Source organism: Nelusetta ayraudi, unplaced genomic scaffold (assembly GCF_046127955.1).
Source record: "Nelusetta ayraudi isolate G7.1 ecotype Tasmania unplaced genomic scaffold, CSIRO-AGI_Nayr_v1 ptg000042l, whole genome shotgun sequence".
Lineage (NCBI taxonomy): Eukaryota > Metazoa > Chordata > Actinopteri > Tetraodontiformes > Monacanthidae > Nelusetta > Nelusetta ayraudi.
The window spans coordinates 15,937,501-15,950,084 of NW_027466092.1; the positions used below are offsets into that span (position 1 = coordinate 15,937,501).

The window sequence follows — 12,584 nt, forward strand, 5'->3', positions numbered from 1 at the left end:
GAGGGACCTGTTCCACCTGAAGAGAGATTTATACCCCGAGACCAGCGAGCGCAACATGTGGTCTTTCTTTCATCAGAGCAGATATAAATTCTTCATTTACCGCAACTACAGTTTCAAATCATCGGTTTAAATGAAAGGGCTCGTCCGGGATTTGAACCCGGGACCTCTCGCACCCTAAGCGAGAATCATACCCCTAGACCAACGAGCCCTAGACATAATTATTTTTCAGCAAAGAAGAGAAAATATCTAATCTTATCACAACAATGGTTTTTAAATAAAGAATGCTGCTTTTCATTGAATGACAAAAATGAGCCAAAATGCTGTGCTACCTTTAGAAACACACATCCAGAGACTGGAGATGCTGGGGATTGAACCCAGGACCTTGTACATGCAAAGCACACGCTCTACCACTGAGCTACATCCCCTCTTTTGCCAGCTAAATATAGTACTCTTACATTGAATTAAGCTCGTTCAAACTAGCGCAAGAAAAAAATCTATGACTTTCACTTCATTGAGTGGACTGTCGTATCTGTATGGGAAACGTTGCCTTACTTGCCTCCACTAGCACAACCGAGTCAAACACATGAACATTTTTCAGAGGAGGAGAAACAAATGCGTTGCGCTTTCTCCTCAGAAAGAGGCAGTTTCAACCAATGGGCTTGTCCAGGTTTTGAACGAGGGACCTCTTCCACCTGAAGAGAGATTTATACCCCGAGACCAGCGAGCGCAACATGTGGTCTTTCTTTCATCAGAGCAGATATAAATTCTTCATTTACCGCAACTACAGTTTCAAATCATCGGTTTAAATGAAAGGGCTCGTCCGGGATTTGAACGCGGGACCTCTCGCACCCGAAGGGAGAATCATACCCCTAGACCAACGAGCCCTAGATGTGGTCCTTTTTAGATGTGAAAAACAATCTTCAGTTACAAAGACTAAAGTTTAGAATAAGCTGTTCCTATTAATGGGCTCGTCCGGGACTCAAACCCGGGACCTCTCGCACCCAAAGCGAGAATCATACCCCTAGACCAACGAGCCATACATATGTTTGTTGTTTCTTTTTCAGTGGAGAAGGGATACATTCTTCATTTACAACAGCAAGAACTTTCAATGAGCAGTTTCAACCAATGGGCTTGTCCAGGTTTTAAACGAGGGACCTCTTCCACCTGAAGAGAGATTTATACCCCGAGACCAGCGAGCGCAACATGTGGTCTTTCTTTCATCAGAGCAGATATAAATTCTTCATTTACCGCAAATACAGTTTCAAATCATCGGTTTAAATGAAAGGGCTCATCCGGGATTTGAACCAGGGACCTCTCGCACCCTAAGCGAGAATCATACCCCTAGACCAACGAGCCATACATATGTTTGTTGTTTCTTTTTCAGTGGAGAAGGGATACATTCTTCATTTACAACAGCAAGAACTTTAAATGAGCAGTTTCAACCAATGGGCTTGTCCAGGTTTTGAACGAGGGACCTCTTTCACCTGAAGAGAGATTTATACCCCGAGACCAGCGAGCGCAACATGTGGTCTTTCTTTCATCAGAGCAGATATAAATTCTTCATTTACCGCAACTACAGTTTCAAATCATCGGTTTAAATGAAAGGGCTCGTCCGGGATTTGAACCCGGGACCTCTCGCAACCAAAGCGAGAATCATACCCCTAGACCAACGAGCCATACATATGTTTGTTGTTTCTTTTTCAGTGGAGAAGGGATACATTCTTCATTTACAATAGCAAGAACTTTCAATGAGCAGTTTCAACCAATGGGCTTGTCCAGGTTTTGAACGAGGGACCTGTTCCACCTGAAGAGAGATTTATACCCCGAGACCAGCGAGCGCAACATGTGGTCTTTCTTTCATCAGAGCAGATATAAATTCTTCATTTACCGCAAATACAGTTTCAAATCATCGGTTTAAATGAAAGGGCTCGTCCGGGATTTGAACCCGGGACCTCTCGCACCCTAAGCGAGAATCATACCCCTAGACCAACGAGCCCTAGACATAATTATTTTTCAGCAAAGAAGAGAAAATATCTAATCTTATCACAACAATGGTTTTTAAATAAAGAATGCTGCTTTTCATTGAATGACAAAAATGAGCCAAAATGCTGTGCTACCTTTAGAAACACACATCCAGAGACTGGAGATGCTGGGGATTGAACCCAGGACCTTGTACATGCAAAGCACACGCTCTACCACTGAGCTACATCCCCTCTTTTGCCAGCTAAATATAGTACTCTTACATTGAATGAAGCTCGTTCAAACTAGCGCAAGAAAAAATCTATGACTTTCACTTCATTGAGTGGACAGGTGGCTGTCGTATCTGTATGGGAAACGTTGCCTTACTTGCCTCCACTAGCACAACCGAGTCAAACACATGAACGTTTTTCAGAGGAGGAGAAACAAATGCGTTGAGCTTTCTCCTCAGAAAGAGGCAGTTTCAACCTGCCTTGTCCAGGTTTTGAACGAGGGACCTCTTCCACCTGAAGAGAGATTTATACCCCGAGACCAGCGAGCGCAACATGTGGTCTTTCTTTCATCAGAGCAGATATAAATTCTTCATTTACCGCAACTACAGTTTCAAATCATCGGTTTAAATGAAAGGGCTCGTCCGGGATTTGAACCGGGGACCTCTCGCACCCGAATCGAGAATCATACCCCTAGACCAACGAGCCCTAGACGTTTTCCTTTTTAGATGTGAAAAACAATCTTCAGTTACAAAGACTAAAGTTTAGAATAAGCTGTTCCTATTAATGGGCTCGTCCAGGATTTTAACCCGGGACCTCTCGCACCCTAAGCGAGAATCATACCCCTAGACCAACGAGCCATACATATGTTTGTTGTTTCTTTTTCAGTGGAGAAGGGATACATTCTTCATTTACAACAGCAAGAACTTTAAATGAGCAGTTGCAACCAATGGGCTTGTCCAGGTTTTAAACGAGGGACCTCTTCCACCTGAAGAGAGATTTATACCCCGAGACCAGCGAGCGCAACATGTGGTCTTTCTTTCATCAGAGCAGATATAAATTCTTCATTTACCGCAACTACAGTTTCAAATCATCGGTTTAAATGAAAGGGCTCGTCCGGGATTTGAACCCGGGACCTCTCGCACCCGAAGCGAGAATCATACCCCTAGACCAACGAGCCCTAGATGTGGTCCTTTTTAGATGTGAAAAACAATCTTCAGTTACAAAGACTAAAGTTTAGAATAAGCTGTTCCTATTAATGGGCTTGTCCAGGTTTTGAACGAGGGACCTGTTCCACCTGAAGAGAGATTTATACCCCGAGACCAGCGAGCGCAACATGTGGTCTTTCTTTCATCAGAGCAGATATAAATTCTTCATTTGCCGCAAATACAGTTTCAAATCATCGGTTTAAATGAAAGGGCTCATCCGGGATTTGAACCCGGGACCTCTCGCACCCTAAGCGAGAATCATACCCCTAGACCAACGAGCCATACATATGTTTGTTGTTTCTTTTTCAGTGGAGAAGGGATACATTCTTCATTTACAACAGATAGGACTTTCAATGAGCAGTTTCAACCAATGGGCTTGTCCAAGTTTTAAACGAGGGACCTCTTCCACCTGAAGAGAGATTTATACCCCGAGACCAGCGAGCTCAACATGTGGTCTTTCTTTCATCAGAGCAGATATAAATTCTTCATTTACCGCAAATACAGTTTCAAATCATCGGCTTAAATGAAAGGGCTCATCCAGGATTTGAACCCGGGACCTCTCGCACCCTAAGCGAGAATCATACCCCTAGACCAACGAGCCCTAGACATAATTATTTTTCAGCAAAGAAGAGAAAATATCTAATCTTATCACAACAATGTTTTTTAAATAAAGAATGCTGCTTTTCATTGAATGACAAAAATGAGCCAAAATGCTGTGCTACCTTTAGAAACACACATCCAGAGACTGGAGATGCTGGGGATTGAACCCAGGACCTTGGACATGCAAAGCACACGCTCTACCACTGAGCTACATCCCCTCTTTTGCCAGCTAAATATAGTACTCTTACATTGAATGAAGCTCGTTCAAACTAGCGCAAGAAAAAATCTATGACTTTCACTTCATTGAGTGGACAGGTGGCTGTCGTATCTGTATGGGAAACGTTGCCTTACTTGCCTCCACTAGCACAACCGAGTCAAACACATGAACGTTTTTCAGAGGAGGAGAAACAAATGCATTGAGCTTTCTCCTCAGAAAGAGGCAGTTTCAACCTGCCTTGTCCAGGTTTTGAACGAGGGACCTCTTCCACCTGAAGAGAGATTTATACCCCGAGACCAGCGAGCGCAACATGTGGTCTTTCTTTCATCAGAGCAGATATAAATTCTTCATTTACCGCAACTACAGTTTCAAATCATCGGTTTAAATGAAAGGGCTCGTCCGGGATTTGAAGCCGGGACCTCTCGCACCCGAATCGAGAATCATACCCCTAGACCAACGAGCCCTAGATGTGGTCCTTTTTAGATGTGAAAAACAATCTTCAGTTACAAAGACTAAAGTTTAGAATAAGCTGTTCCTATTAATGGGCTCGTACGGGATTTGAACCCGGGACCTCTCGCACCCAAAGCGAGAATCATACCCCTAGACCAACGAGCCATACATATGTTTGTTGTTTCTTTTTCAGTGGAGAAGGGATACATTCTTCATTTACAATAGCAAGAACTTTCAATGAGCAGTTTCAACCAATGGGCTTGTCCAGGTTTTGAACGAGGGACCTGTTCCACCTGAAGAGAGATTTATACCCCGAGACCAGCGAGCGCAACATGTGGTCTTTCTTTCATCAGAGCAGATATAAATTCTTCATTTGCCGCAAATACAGTTTCAAATCATCGGTTTAAATGAAAGGGCTCATCCGGGATTTGAACCCTGGACCTCTCGCACCCTAAGCGAGAATCATACCCCTAGACCAACGAGCCATACATATGTTTGTTGTTTCTTTTTCAGTGGAGAAGGGATACATTCTTCATTTACAACAGATAGGACTTTCAATGAGCAGTTTCAACCAATGGGCTTGTCCAAGTTTTAAACGAGGGACCTCTTCCACCTGAAGAGAGATTTATACCCCAAGACCAGCGAGCTCAACATGTGGTCTTTCTTTCATCAGAGCAGATATAAATTCTTCATTTACCGCAAATACAGTTTCAAATCATCGGCTTAAATGAAAGGGCTCATCCGGGATTTGAACCCGGGACCTCTCGCACCCTAAGCGAGAATCATACCCCTAGACCAACGAGCCCTAGACATAATTATTTTTCAGCAAAGAAGAGAAAATATCTAATCTTATCACAACAATGGTTTTTAAATAAAGAATGCTGCTTTTCATTGAATGACAAAAATGAGCCAAAATGCTGTGCTACCTTTAGAAACACACATCCAGAGACTGGAGATGCTGGGGATTGAACCCAGGACCTTGGACATGCAAAGCACACGCTCTACCACTGAGCTACATCCCCTCTTTTGCCAGCTAAATATAGTACTCTTACATTGAATGAAGCTCGTTCAAACTAGCGCAAGAAAAAATCTATGACTTTCACTTCATTGAGTGGACAGGTGGCTGTCGTATCTGTATGGGAAACGTTGCCTTACTTGCCTCCACTAGCACAACCGAGTCAAACACATGAACGTTTTTCAGAGGAGGAGAAACAAATGCATTGAGCTTTCTCCTCAGAAAGAGGCAGTTTCAACCTGCCTTGTCCAGGTTTTGAACGAGGGACCTCTTCCACCTGAAGAGAGATTTATACCCCGAGACCAGCGAGCGCAACATGTGGTCTTTCTTTCATCAGAGCAGATATAAATTCTTCATTTACCGCAACTACAGTTTCAAATCATCGGTTTAAATGAAAGGGCTCGTCCGGGATTTGAAGCCGGGACCTCTCGCACCCGAATCGAGAATCATACCCCTAGACCAACGAGCCCTAGATGTGGTCCTTTTTAGATGTGAAAAACAATCTTCAGTTACAAAGACTAAAGTTTAGAATAAGCTGTTCCTATTAATGGGCTCGTCCAGGATTTTAACCCGGGACCTCTCGCACCCTAAGCGAGAATCATACCCCTAGACCAACGAGCCATACATATGTTTGTTGTTTCTTTTTCAGTGGAGAAGGGATACATTCTTCATTTACAACAGCAAGAACTTTAAATGAGCAGTTTCAACCAATGGGCTTGTCCAGGTTTTAAACGAGGGACCTCTTCCACCTGAAGAGAGATTTATACCCCGAGACCAGCGAGCGCAACATGTGGTCTTTCTTTCATCAGAGCAGATATAAATTCTTCATTTACCGCAACTACAGTTTCAAATCATCGGTTTAAATGAAAGGGCTCGTCCGGGATTTGAACCCGGGACCTCTCGCACCCGAAGCGAGAATCATACCCCTAGACCAACGAGCCCTAGATGTGGTCCTTTTTAGATGTGAAAAACAATCTTCAGTTACAAAGACTAAAGTTTAGAATAAGCTGTTCCTATTAATGGGCTCGTCCGGGATTTGAACCCTGGACCTCTCGCACCCAAAGCGAGAATCATACCCCTAGACCAACGAGCCATACATATGTTTGTTGTTTCTTTTTCAGTGGAGAAGGGATACATTCTTCATTTACAATAGCAAGAACTTTCAATGAGCAGTTTCAACCAATGGGCTTGTCCAGGTTTTAAACGAGGGACCTCTTCCACCTGAAGAGAGATTTATACCCCAAGACCAGCGAGCTCAACATGTGGTCTTTCTTTCATCAGAGCAGATATAAATTCTTCATTTACCGCAAATACAGTTTCAAATCATCGGTTTAAATGAAAGGGCTCATCCGGGATTTGAACCCGGGACCTCTCGCACCCTAAGCGAGAATCATACCCCTAGACCAACGAGCCCTAGACATAATTATTTTTCAGCAAAGAAGAGAAAATATCTAATCTTATCACAACAATGGTTTTTAAATAAAGAATGCTGCTTTTCATTGAATGACAAAAATGAGCCAAAATGCTGTGCTACCTTTAGAAACACACATCCAGAGACTGGAGATGCTGGGGATTGAACCCAGGACCTTGTACATGCAAAGCACACGCTCTACCACTGAGCTACATCCCCTCTTTTGCCAGCTAAATATAGTACTCTTACATTGAATTAAGCTCGTTCAAACTAGCGCAAGAAAAAATCTATGACTTTCACTTCATTGAGTGGACTGTCGTATCTGTATGGGAAACGTTGCCTTACTTGCCTCCACTAGCACAACCGAGTCAAATACATGAACGTTTTTCAGAGGAGGAGAAACAAATGCGTTGCGCTTTCTCCTCAGAAAGAGGCAGTTTCAACCAATGGGCTTGTCCAGGTTTTGAACGAGGGACCACTTCCACCTGAAGAGAGATTTATACCCCTTTCATCAGAGCAGATATAAATTCTTCATTTACCGCAAATACAGTTTCAAATCATCGGTTTAAATGAAAGGGCTCATCCGGGATTTGAACCCGGGACCTCTCGCACCCTAAGCGAGAATCATACCCCTAGACCAACGAGCCCTAGACATAATTATTTTTCAGCAAAGAAGAGAAAATATCTAATCTTATCACAACAATGGTTTTTAAATAAAGAATGCTGCTTTTCATTGAATGACAAAAATGAGCCAAAATGCTGTGCTACCTTTAGAAACACACATCCAGAGACTGGAGATGCTGGGGATTGAACCCAGGACCTTGTACATGCAAAGCACACGCTCTACCACTGAGCTACATCCCCTCTTTTGCCAGCTAAATATAGTACTCTTACATTGAATGAAGCTCGTTCAAACTAGCGCAAGAAAAAATCTATGACTTTCACTTCATTGAGTGGACTGTCGTATCTGTATGGGAAACGTTGCCTTACTTGCCTCCACTAGCACAACCGAGTCAAACACATGAACGTTTTTCAGAGGAGGAGAAACAAATGCGTTGAGCTTTCTCCTCAGAAAGAGGCAGTTTCAACCAATGGGCTTGTCCAGGTTTTGAACGAGGGACCTCTTCCACCTGAAGAGAGATTTATACCCCAAGACCAGCGAGCGCAACATGTGGTCTTTCTTTCATCAGAGCAGATATAAATTCTTCATTTACCGCAACTACAGTTTCAAATCATCGGTTTAAATGAAAGGGCTCGTCCGGGATTTGAACCCGGGACCTCTCGCACCCGAATCGAGAATCATACCCCTAGACCAACGAGCCCTAGATGTGGTCCTTTTTAGATGTGAAAAACAATCTTCAGTTACAAAGACTAAAGTTTAGAATAAGCTGTTCCTATTAATGGGCTCGTCCAGGATTTTAACCCGGGACCTCTCGCACCCAAAGCGAGAATCATACCCCTAGACCAACGAGCCATACATATGTTTGTTGTTTCTTTTTCAGTGGAGAAGGGATACATTCTTCATTTACAACAGCAAGAACTTTAAATGAGCAGTTTTAACCAATGGGCTTGTCCAGGTTTTGAACGAGGGACCTGTTCCACCTGAAGAGAGATTTATACCCCGAGACCAGCGAGCGCAACATGTGGTCTTTCTTTCATCAGAGCAGATATAAATTCTTCATTTACCGCAAATACAGTTTCAAATCATCGGTTTAAATGAAAGGGCTCATCCGGGATTTGAACCCGGGACCTCTCGCACCCTAAGCGAGAATCATACCCCTAGACCAACGAGCCCTAGACATAATTATTTTTCAGCAAAGAAGAGAAAATATCTAATCTTATCACAACAATGGTTTTTAAATAAAGAATGCTGCTTTTCATTGAATGACAAAAATGAGCCAAAATGCTGTGCTACCTTTAGAAACACACATCCAGAGACTGGAGATGCTGGGGATTGAACCCTGGACCTTGTACATGCAAAGCACACGCTCTACCACTGAGCTACATCCCCTCTTTTGCCAGCTAAATATAGTACTCTTACATTGAATTAAGCTCGTTCAAACTAGCGCAAGAAAAAATCTATGACTTTCACTTCATTGAGTGGACTGTCGTATCTGTATGGGAAACGTTGCCTTACTTGCCTCCACTAGCACAACCGAGTCAAACACATGAACGTTTTTCAGAGGAGGAGAAACAAATGCGTTGCGCTTTCTCCTCAGAAAGAGGCAGTTTCAACCAATGGGCTTGTCCAGGTTTTGAACGAGGGACCTCTTCCACCTGAAGAGAGATTTATACCCCTTTCATCAGAGCAGATATAAATTCTTCATTTACCGCAAATACAGTTTCAAATCATCGGTTTAAATGAAAGGGCTCGTCCGGGATTTGAACCCAGGACCTCTCGTACCCTAAGCGAGAATCATACCCCTAGACCAACGAGCCATACATATGTTTGTTGTTTCTTTTTCAGTGGAGAAGGGATACATTCTTCATTTACAATAGCAAGAACTTTCAATGAGCAGTTTCAACCAATGGGCTTGTCCAGGTTTTAAACGAGGGACCTCTTCCACCTGAAGAGAGATTTATACCCCGAGACCAGCGAGCGCAACATGTGGTCTTTCTTTCATCAGAACAGATATAAATTCTTCATTTACCGCAACTACAGTTTCAAATCATCGGTTTAAATGAAAGGGCTCGTCCGGGATTTGAACCCGGGACCTCTCGCACCCGAAGCGAGAATCATACCCCTAGACCAACGAGCCCTAGATGTGGTCCTTTTTAGATGTGAAAAACAATCTTCAGTTACAAAGACTAAAGTTTAGAATAAGCTGTTCCTATTAATGGGCTCGTCCGGGATTTGAACCCGGGACCTGTCGCACCCAAAGCGAGAATCATACCCCTAGACCAACGAGCCATACATATGTTTGTTGTTTCTTTTTCAGTGGAGAAGGGATACATTCTTCATTTACAATAGCAAGAACTTTCAATGAGCAGTTTCAACCAATGGGCTTGTCCAGGTTTTGAACGAGGGACCTGTTCCACCTGAAGAGAGATTTATACCCCGAGACCAGCGAGCGCAACATGTGGTCTTTCTTTCATCAGAGCAGATATAAATTCTTCATTTGCCGCAAATACAGTTTGAAATCATCGGTTTAAATGAAAGGGCTCATCCGGGATTTGAACCCGGGACCTCTCGCACCCTAAGCGATAATCATACCCCTAGACCAACGAGCCATACATATGTTTGTTGTTTCTTTTTCAGTGGAGAAGGGATACATTCTTCATTTACAACAGATAGGACTTTCAATGAGCAGTTTCAACCAATGGGCTTGTCCAGGTTTTAAACGAGGGACCTCTTCCACCTGAAGAGAGATTTATACCCCAAGACCAGCGAGCTCAACATGTGGTCTTTCTTTCATCAGAGCAGATATAAATTCTTCATTTACCGCAAATACAGTTTCAAATCATCGGTTTAAATGAAAGGGCTCATCCGGGATTTGAACCCGGGACCTCTCGCACCCTAAGCGAGAATCATACCCCTAGACCAACGAGCCCTAGACATAATTATTTTTCAGCAAAGAAGAGAAAATATCTAATCTTATCACAACAATGGTTTTTAAATAAAGAATGCTGCTTTTCATTGAATGACAAAAATGAGCCAAAATGCTGTGCTACCTTTAGAAACACACATCCAGAGACTGGAGATGCTGGGGATTGAACCCTGGACCTTGTACATGCAAAGCACACGCTCTACCACTGAGCTACATCCCCTCTTTTGCCAGCTAAATATAGTACTCTTACATTGAATGAAGCTCGTTCAAACTAGCGCAAGAAAAAATCTATGACTTTCACTTCATTGAGTGGACTGTCATATCTGTATGGGAAACGTTGCCTTACTTGCCTCAACTAGCACAACCGAGTCAAACACATGAACGTTTTTCAGAGGAGGAGAAACAAATGCGTTGAGCTTTCTCCTCAGAAAGAGGCAGTTTCAACCAATGGGCTTGTCCAGGTTTTGAACGAGGGACCTCTTCCACCTGAAGAGAGATTTATACCCCGAGACCAGCGAGCGCAACATGTGGTCTTTCTTTCATCAGAGCAGATATAAATTCTTCATTTACCGCAACTACAGTTTCAAATCATCGGTTTAAATGAAAGGGCTCGTCCGGGATTTGAACCCGGGACCTCTCGCACCCGAAGCGAGAATCATACCCCTAGACCAACGAGCCCTAGATGTGGTCCTTTTTAGATGTGAAAAACAATCTTCAGTTACAAAGACTAAAGTTTAGAATAAGCTGTTCCTATTAATGGGCTCGTCCAGGATTTTAACCCGGGACCTCTCGCACCCAAAGCGAGAATCATACCCCTAGACCAACGAGCCATACATATGTTTGTTGTTTCTTTTTCAGTGGAGAAGGGATACATTCTTCATTTACAACAGCAAGAACTTTAAATGAGCAGTTTCAACCAATGGGCTTGTCCAGGTTTTGAACGAGGGACCTGTTCCACCTGAAGAGAGATTTATACCCCGAGACCAGCGAGCGCAACATGTGGTCTTTCTTTCATCAGAGCAGATATAAATTCTTCATTTACCGCAACTACAGTTTCAAATCATCGGTTTAAATGAAAGGGCTCGTCCGGGATTTGAACCCGGGACCTCTCGCACCCGAATCGAGAATCATACCCCTAGACCAACGAGCCCTAGATGTGGTCCTTTTTAGATGTGAAAAACAATCTTCAGTTACAAAGACTAAAGTTTAGAATAAGCTGTTCCTATTAATGGGCTCGTCCAGGATTTTAACCCGGGACCTCTCGCACCCAAAGCGAGAATCATACCCCTAGACCAACGAGCCATACATATGTTTGTTGTTTCTTTTTCAGTGGAGAAGGGATACATTCTTCATTTACAACAGCAAGAACTTTAAATGAGCAGTTTTAACCAATGGGCTTGTCCAGGTTTTGAACGAGGGACCTGTTCCACCTGAAGAGAGATTTATACCCCGAGACCAGCGAGCGCAACATGTGGTCTTTCTTTCATCAGAGCAGATATAAATTCTTCATTTACCGCAAATACAGTTTCAAATCATCGGTTTAAATGAAAGGGCTCATCCGGGATTTGAACCCGGGACCTCTCGCACCCTAAGCGAGAATCATACCCCTAGACCAACGAGCCCTAGACATAATTATTTTTCAGCAAAGAAGAGAAAATATCTAATCTTATCACAACAATGGTTTTTAAATAAAGAATGCTGCTTTTCATTGAATGACAAAAATGAGCCAAAATGCTGTGCTACCTTTAGAAACACACATCCAGAGACTGGAGATGCTGGGGATTGAACCCTGGACCTTGTACATGCAAAGCACACGCTCTACCACTGAGCTACATCCCCTCTTTTGCCAGCTAAATATAGTACTCTTACATTGAATTAAGCTCGTTCAAACTAGCGCAAGAAAAAATCTATGACTTTCACTTCATTGAGTGGACTGTCGTATCTGTATGGGAAACGTTGCCTTACTTGCCTCCACTAGCACAACCGAGTCAAACACATGAACGTTTTTCAGAGGAGGAGAAACAAATGCGTTGCGCTTTCTCCTCAGAAAGAGGCAGTTTCAACCAATGGGCTTGTCCAGGTTTTGAACGAGGGACCTCTTCCACCTGAAGAGAGATTTATACCCCTTTCATCAGAGCAGATATAAATTCTTCATTTACCGCAAATAC

General features: G+C 43.1%; 39 non-coding genes across 39 annotated transcripts; all 39 read right to left on the bottom strand.

Moving 5' to 3' along the window:
* Nucleotides 1–136: 136 nt before the first annotated feature.
* On the bottom strand, nucleotides 137–208 carry trnap-agg (transfer RNA proline (anticodon AGG)). Its single transcript has one exon. It is a non-coding gene; the product is annotated as a tRNA-Pro (tRNA).
* A 145-nt stretch (nucleotides 209–353) lies between these two features.
* On the bottom strand, nucleotides 354–425 carry trnaa-ugc (transfer RNA alanine (anticodon UGC)). The gene has a single exon. It is a non-coding gene; the product is annotated as a tRNA-Ala (tRNA).
* Nucleotides 426–964: 539 nt separating this feature from the next.
* Nucleotides 965–1,036, bottom strand: trnap-ugg (transfer RNA proline (anticodon UGG)). Its single transcript has one exon. It is a non-coding gene; the product is annotated as a tRNA-Pro (tRNA).
* Nucleotides 1,037–1,284: 248 nt separating this feature from the next.
* trnap-agg (transfer RNA proline (anticodon AGG)) lies at nucleotides 1,285–1,356 on the bottom strand. Its single transcript has one exon. It is a non-coding gene; the product is annotated as a tRNA-Pro (tRNA).
* A 248-nt stretch (nucleotides 1,357–1,604) lies between these two features.
* trnap-ugg (transfer RNA proline (anticodon UGG)) lies at nucleotides 1,605–1,676 on the bottom strand. Its single transcript has one exon. It is a non-coding gene; the product is annotated as a tRNA-Pro (tRNA).
* Nucleotides 1,677–1,924: 248 nt separating this feature from the next.
* On the bottom strand, nucleotides 1,925–1,996 carry trnap-agg (transfer RNA proline (anticodon AGG)). Its single transcript has one exon. It is a non-coding gene; the product is annotated as a tRNA-Pro (tRNA).
* Nucleotides 1,997–2,141: 145 nt separating this feature from the next.
* On the bottom strand, nucleotides 2,142–2,213 carry trnaa-ugc (transfer RNA alanine (anticodon UGC)). The gene has a single exon. It is a non-coding gene; the product is annotated as a tRNA-Ala (tRNA).
* Nucleotides 2,214–2,755: 542 nt separating this feature from the next.
* On the bottom strand, nucleotides 2,756–2,827 carry trnap-agg (transfer RNA proline (anticodon AGG)). The gene has a single exon. It is a non-coding gene; the product is annotated as a tRNA-Pro (tRNA).
* A 248-nt stretch (nucleotides 2,828–3,075) lies between these two features.
* On the bottom strand, nucleotides 3,076–3,147 carry trnap-cgg (transfer RNA proline (anticodon CGG)). Its single transcript has one exon. It is a non-coding gene; the product is annotated as a tRNA-Pro (tRNA).
* Nucleotides 3,148–3,384: 237 nt separating this feature from the next.
* On the bottom strand, nucleotides 3,385–3,456 carry trnap-agg (transfer RNA proline (anticodon AGG)). Its single transcript has one exon. It is a non-coding gene; the product is annotated as a tRNA-Pro (tRNA).
* Nucleotides 3,457–3,704: 248 nt separating this feature from the next.
* trnap-agg (transfer RNA proline (anticodon AGG)) lies at nucleotides 3,705–3,776 on the bottom strand. Its single transcript has one exon. It is a non-coding gene; the product is annotated as a tRNA-Pro (tRNA).
* Nucleotides 3,777–3,921: 145 nt separating this feature from the next.
* On the bottom strand, nucleotides 3,922–3,993 carry trnaa-ugc (transfer RNA alanine (anticodon UGC)). Its single transcript has one exon. It is a non-coding gene; the product is annotated as a tRNA-Ala (tRNA).
* A 542-nt stretch (nucleotides 3,994–4,535) lies between these two features.
* trnap-ugg (transfer RNA proline (anticodon UGG)) lies at nucleotides 4,536–4,607 on the bottom strand. Its single transcript has one exon. It is a non-coding gene; the product is annotated as a tRNA-Pro (tRNA).
* Nucleotides 4,608–4,855: 248 nt separating this feature from the next.
* On the bottom strand, nucleotides 4,856–4,927 carry trnap-agg (transfer RNA proline (anticodon AGG)). Its single transcript has one exon. It is a non-coding gene; the product is annotated as a tRNA-Pro (tRNA).
* A 248-nt stretch (nucleotides 4,928–5,175) lies between these two features.
* On the bottom strand, nucleotides 5,176–5,247 carry trnap-agg (transfer RNA proline (anticodon AGG)). Its single transcript has one exon. It is a non-coding gene; the product is annotated as a tRNA-Pro (tRNA).
* Nucleotides 5,248–5,392: 145 nt separating this feature from the next.
* On the bottom strand, nucleotides 5,393–5,464 carry trnaa-ugc (transfer RNA alanine (anticodon UGC)). Its single transcript has one exon. It is a non-coding gene; the product is annotated as a tRNA-Ala (tRNA).
* A 542-nt stretch (nucleotides 5,465–6,006) lies between these two features.
* On the bottom strand, nucleotides 6,007–6,078 carry trnap-agg (transfer RNA proline (anticodon AGG)). Its single transcript has one exon. It is a non-coding gene; the product is annotated as a tRNA-Pro (tRNA).
* Nucleotides 6,079–6,326: 248 nt separating this feature from the next.
* On the bottom strand, nucleotides 6,327–6,398 carry trnap-cgg (transfer RNA proline (anticodon CGG)). Its single transcript has one exon. It is a non-coding gene; the product is annotated as a tRNA-Pro (tRNA).
* An 80-nt stretch (nucleotides 6,399–6,478) lies between these two features.
* On the bottom strand, nucleotides 6,479–6,550 carry trnap-ugg (transfer RNA proline (anticodon UGG)). Its single transcript has one exon. It is a non-coding gene; the product is annotated as a tRNA-Pro (tRNA).
* Nucleotides 6,551–6,798: 248 nt separating this feature from the next.
* trnap-agg (transfer RNA proline (anticodon AGG)) lies at nucleotides 6,799–6,870 on the bottom strand. The gene has a single exon. It is a non-coding gene; the product is annotated as a tRNA-Pro (tRNA).
* A 145-nt stretch (nucleotides 6,871–7,015) lies between these two features.
* Nucleotides 7,016–7,087, bottom strand: trnaa-ugc (transfer RNA alanine (anticodon UGC)). Its single transcript has one exon. It is a non-coding gene; the product is annotated as a tRNA-Ala (tRNA).
* Nucleotides 7,088–7,443: 356 nt separating this feature from the next.
* Nucleotides 7,444–7,515, bottom strand: trnap-agg (transfer RNA proline (anticodon AGG)). Its single transcript has one exon. It is a non-coding gene; the product is annotated as a tRNA-Pro (tRNA).
* A 145-nt stretch (nucleotides 7,516–7,660) lies between these two features.
* On the bottom strand, nucleotides 7,661–7,732 carry trnaa-ugc (transfer RNA alanine (anticodon UGC)). Its single transcript has one exon. It is a non-coding gene; the product is annotated as a tRNA-Ala (tRNA).
* Nucleotides 7,733–8,118: 386 nt separating this feature from the next.
* trnap-cgg (transfer RNA proline (anticodon CGG)) lies at nucleotides 8,119–8,190 on the bottom strand. The gene has a single exon. It is a non-coding gene; the product is annotated as a tRNA-Pro (tRNA).
* Nucleotides 8,191–8,270: 80 nt separating this feature from the next.
* Nucleotides 8,271–8,342, bottom strand: trnap-ugg (transfer RNA proline (anticodon UGG)). The gene has a single exon. It is a non-coding gene; the product is annotated as a tRNA-Pro (tRNA).
* Nucleotides 8,343–8,590: 248 nt separating this feature from the next.
* Nucleotides 8,591–8,662, bottom strand: trnap-agg (transfer RNA proline (anticodon AGG)). Its single transcript has one exon. It is a non-coding gene; the product is annotated as a tRNA-Pro (tRNA).
* Nucleotides 8,663–8,807: 145 nt separating this feature from the next.
* On the bottom strand, nucleotides 8,808–8,879 carry trnaa-ugc (transfer RNA alanine (anticodon UGC)). The gene has a single exon. It is a non-coding gene; the product is annotated as a tRNA-Ala (tRNA).
* Nucleotides 8,880–9,235: 356 nt separating this feature from the next.
* On the bottom strand, nucleotides 9,236–9,307 carry trnap-agg (transfer RNA proline (anticodon AGG)). The gene has a single exon. It is a non-coding gene; the product is annotated as a tRNA-Pro (tRNA).
* A 248-nt stretch (nucleotides 9,308–9,555) lies between these two features.
* trnap-cgg (transfer RNA proline (anticodon CGG)) lies at nucleotides 9,556–9,627 on the bottom strand. Its single transcript has one exon. It is a non-coding gene; the product is annotated as a tRNA-Pro (tRNA).
* Nucleotides 9,628–9,707: 80 nt separating this feature from the next.
* Nucleotides 9,708–9,779, bottom strand: trnap-ugg (transfer RNA proline (anticodon UGG)). Its single transcript has one exon. It is a non-coding gene; the product is annotated as a tRNA-Pro (tRNA).
* Nucleotides 9,780–10,027: 248 nt separating this feature from the next.
* trnap-agg (transfer RNA proline (anticodon AGG)) lies at nucleotides 10,028–10,099 on the bottom strand. The gene has a single exon. It is a non-coding gene; the product is annotated as a tRNA-Pro (tRNA).
* Nucleotides 10,100–10,347: 248 nt separating this feature from the next.
* On the bottom strand, nucleotides 10,348–10,419 carry trnap-agg (transfer RNA proline (anticodon AGG)). Its single transcript has one exon. It is a non-coding gene; the product is annotated as a tRNA-Pro (tRNA).
* A 145-nt stretch (nucleotides 10,420–10,564) lies between these two features.
* trnaa-ugc (transfer RNA alanine (anticodon UGC)) lies at nucleotides 10,565–10,636 on the bottom strand. Its single transcript has one exon. It is a non-coding gene; the product is annotated as a tRNA-Ala (tRNA).
* A 386-nt stretch (nucleotides 10,637–11,022) lies between these two features.
* trnap-cgg (transfer RNA proline (anticodon CGG)) lies at nucleotides 11,023–11,094 on the bottom strand. The gene has a single exon. It is a non-coding gene; the product is annotated as a tRNA-Pro (tRNA).
* An 80-nt stretch (nucleotides 11,095–11,174) lies between these two features.
* On the bottom strand, nucleotides 11,175–11,246 carry trnap-ugg (transfer RNA proline (anticodon UGG)). Its single transcript has one exon. It is a non-coding gene; the product is annotated as a tRNA-Pro (tRNA).
* A 248-nt stretch (nucleotides 11,247–11,494) lies between these two features.
* trnap-cgg (transfer RNA proline (anticodon CGG)) lies at nucleotides 11,495–11,566 on the bottom strand. The gene has a single exon. It is a non-coding gene; the product is annotated as a tRNA-Pro (tRNA).
* Nucleotides 11,567–11,646: 80 nt separating this feature from the next.
* On the bottom strand, nucleotides 11,647–11,718 carry trnap-ugg (transfer RNA proline (anticodon UGG)). The gene has a single exon. It is a non-coding gene; the product is annotated as a tRNA-Pro (tRNA).
* A 248-nt stretch (nucleotides 11,719–11,966) lies between these two features.
* Nucleotides 11,967–12,038, bottom strand: trnap-agg (transfer RNA proline (anticodon AGG)). The gene has a single exon. It is a non-coding gene; the product is annotated as a tRNA-Pro (tRNA).
* A 145-nt stretch (nucleotides 12,039–12,183) lies between these two features.
* On the bottom strand, nucleotides 12,184–12,255 carry trnaa-ugc (transfer RNA alanine (anticodon UGC)). The gene has a single exon. It is a non-coding gene; the product is annotated as a tRNA-Ala (tRNA).
* Nucleotides 12,256–12,584: the final 329 nt, after the last annotated feature.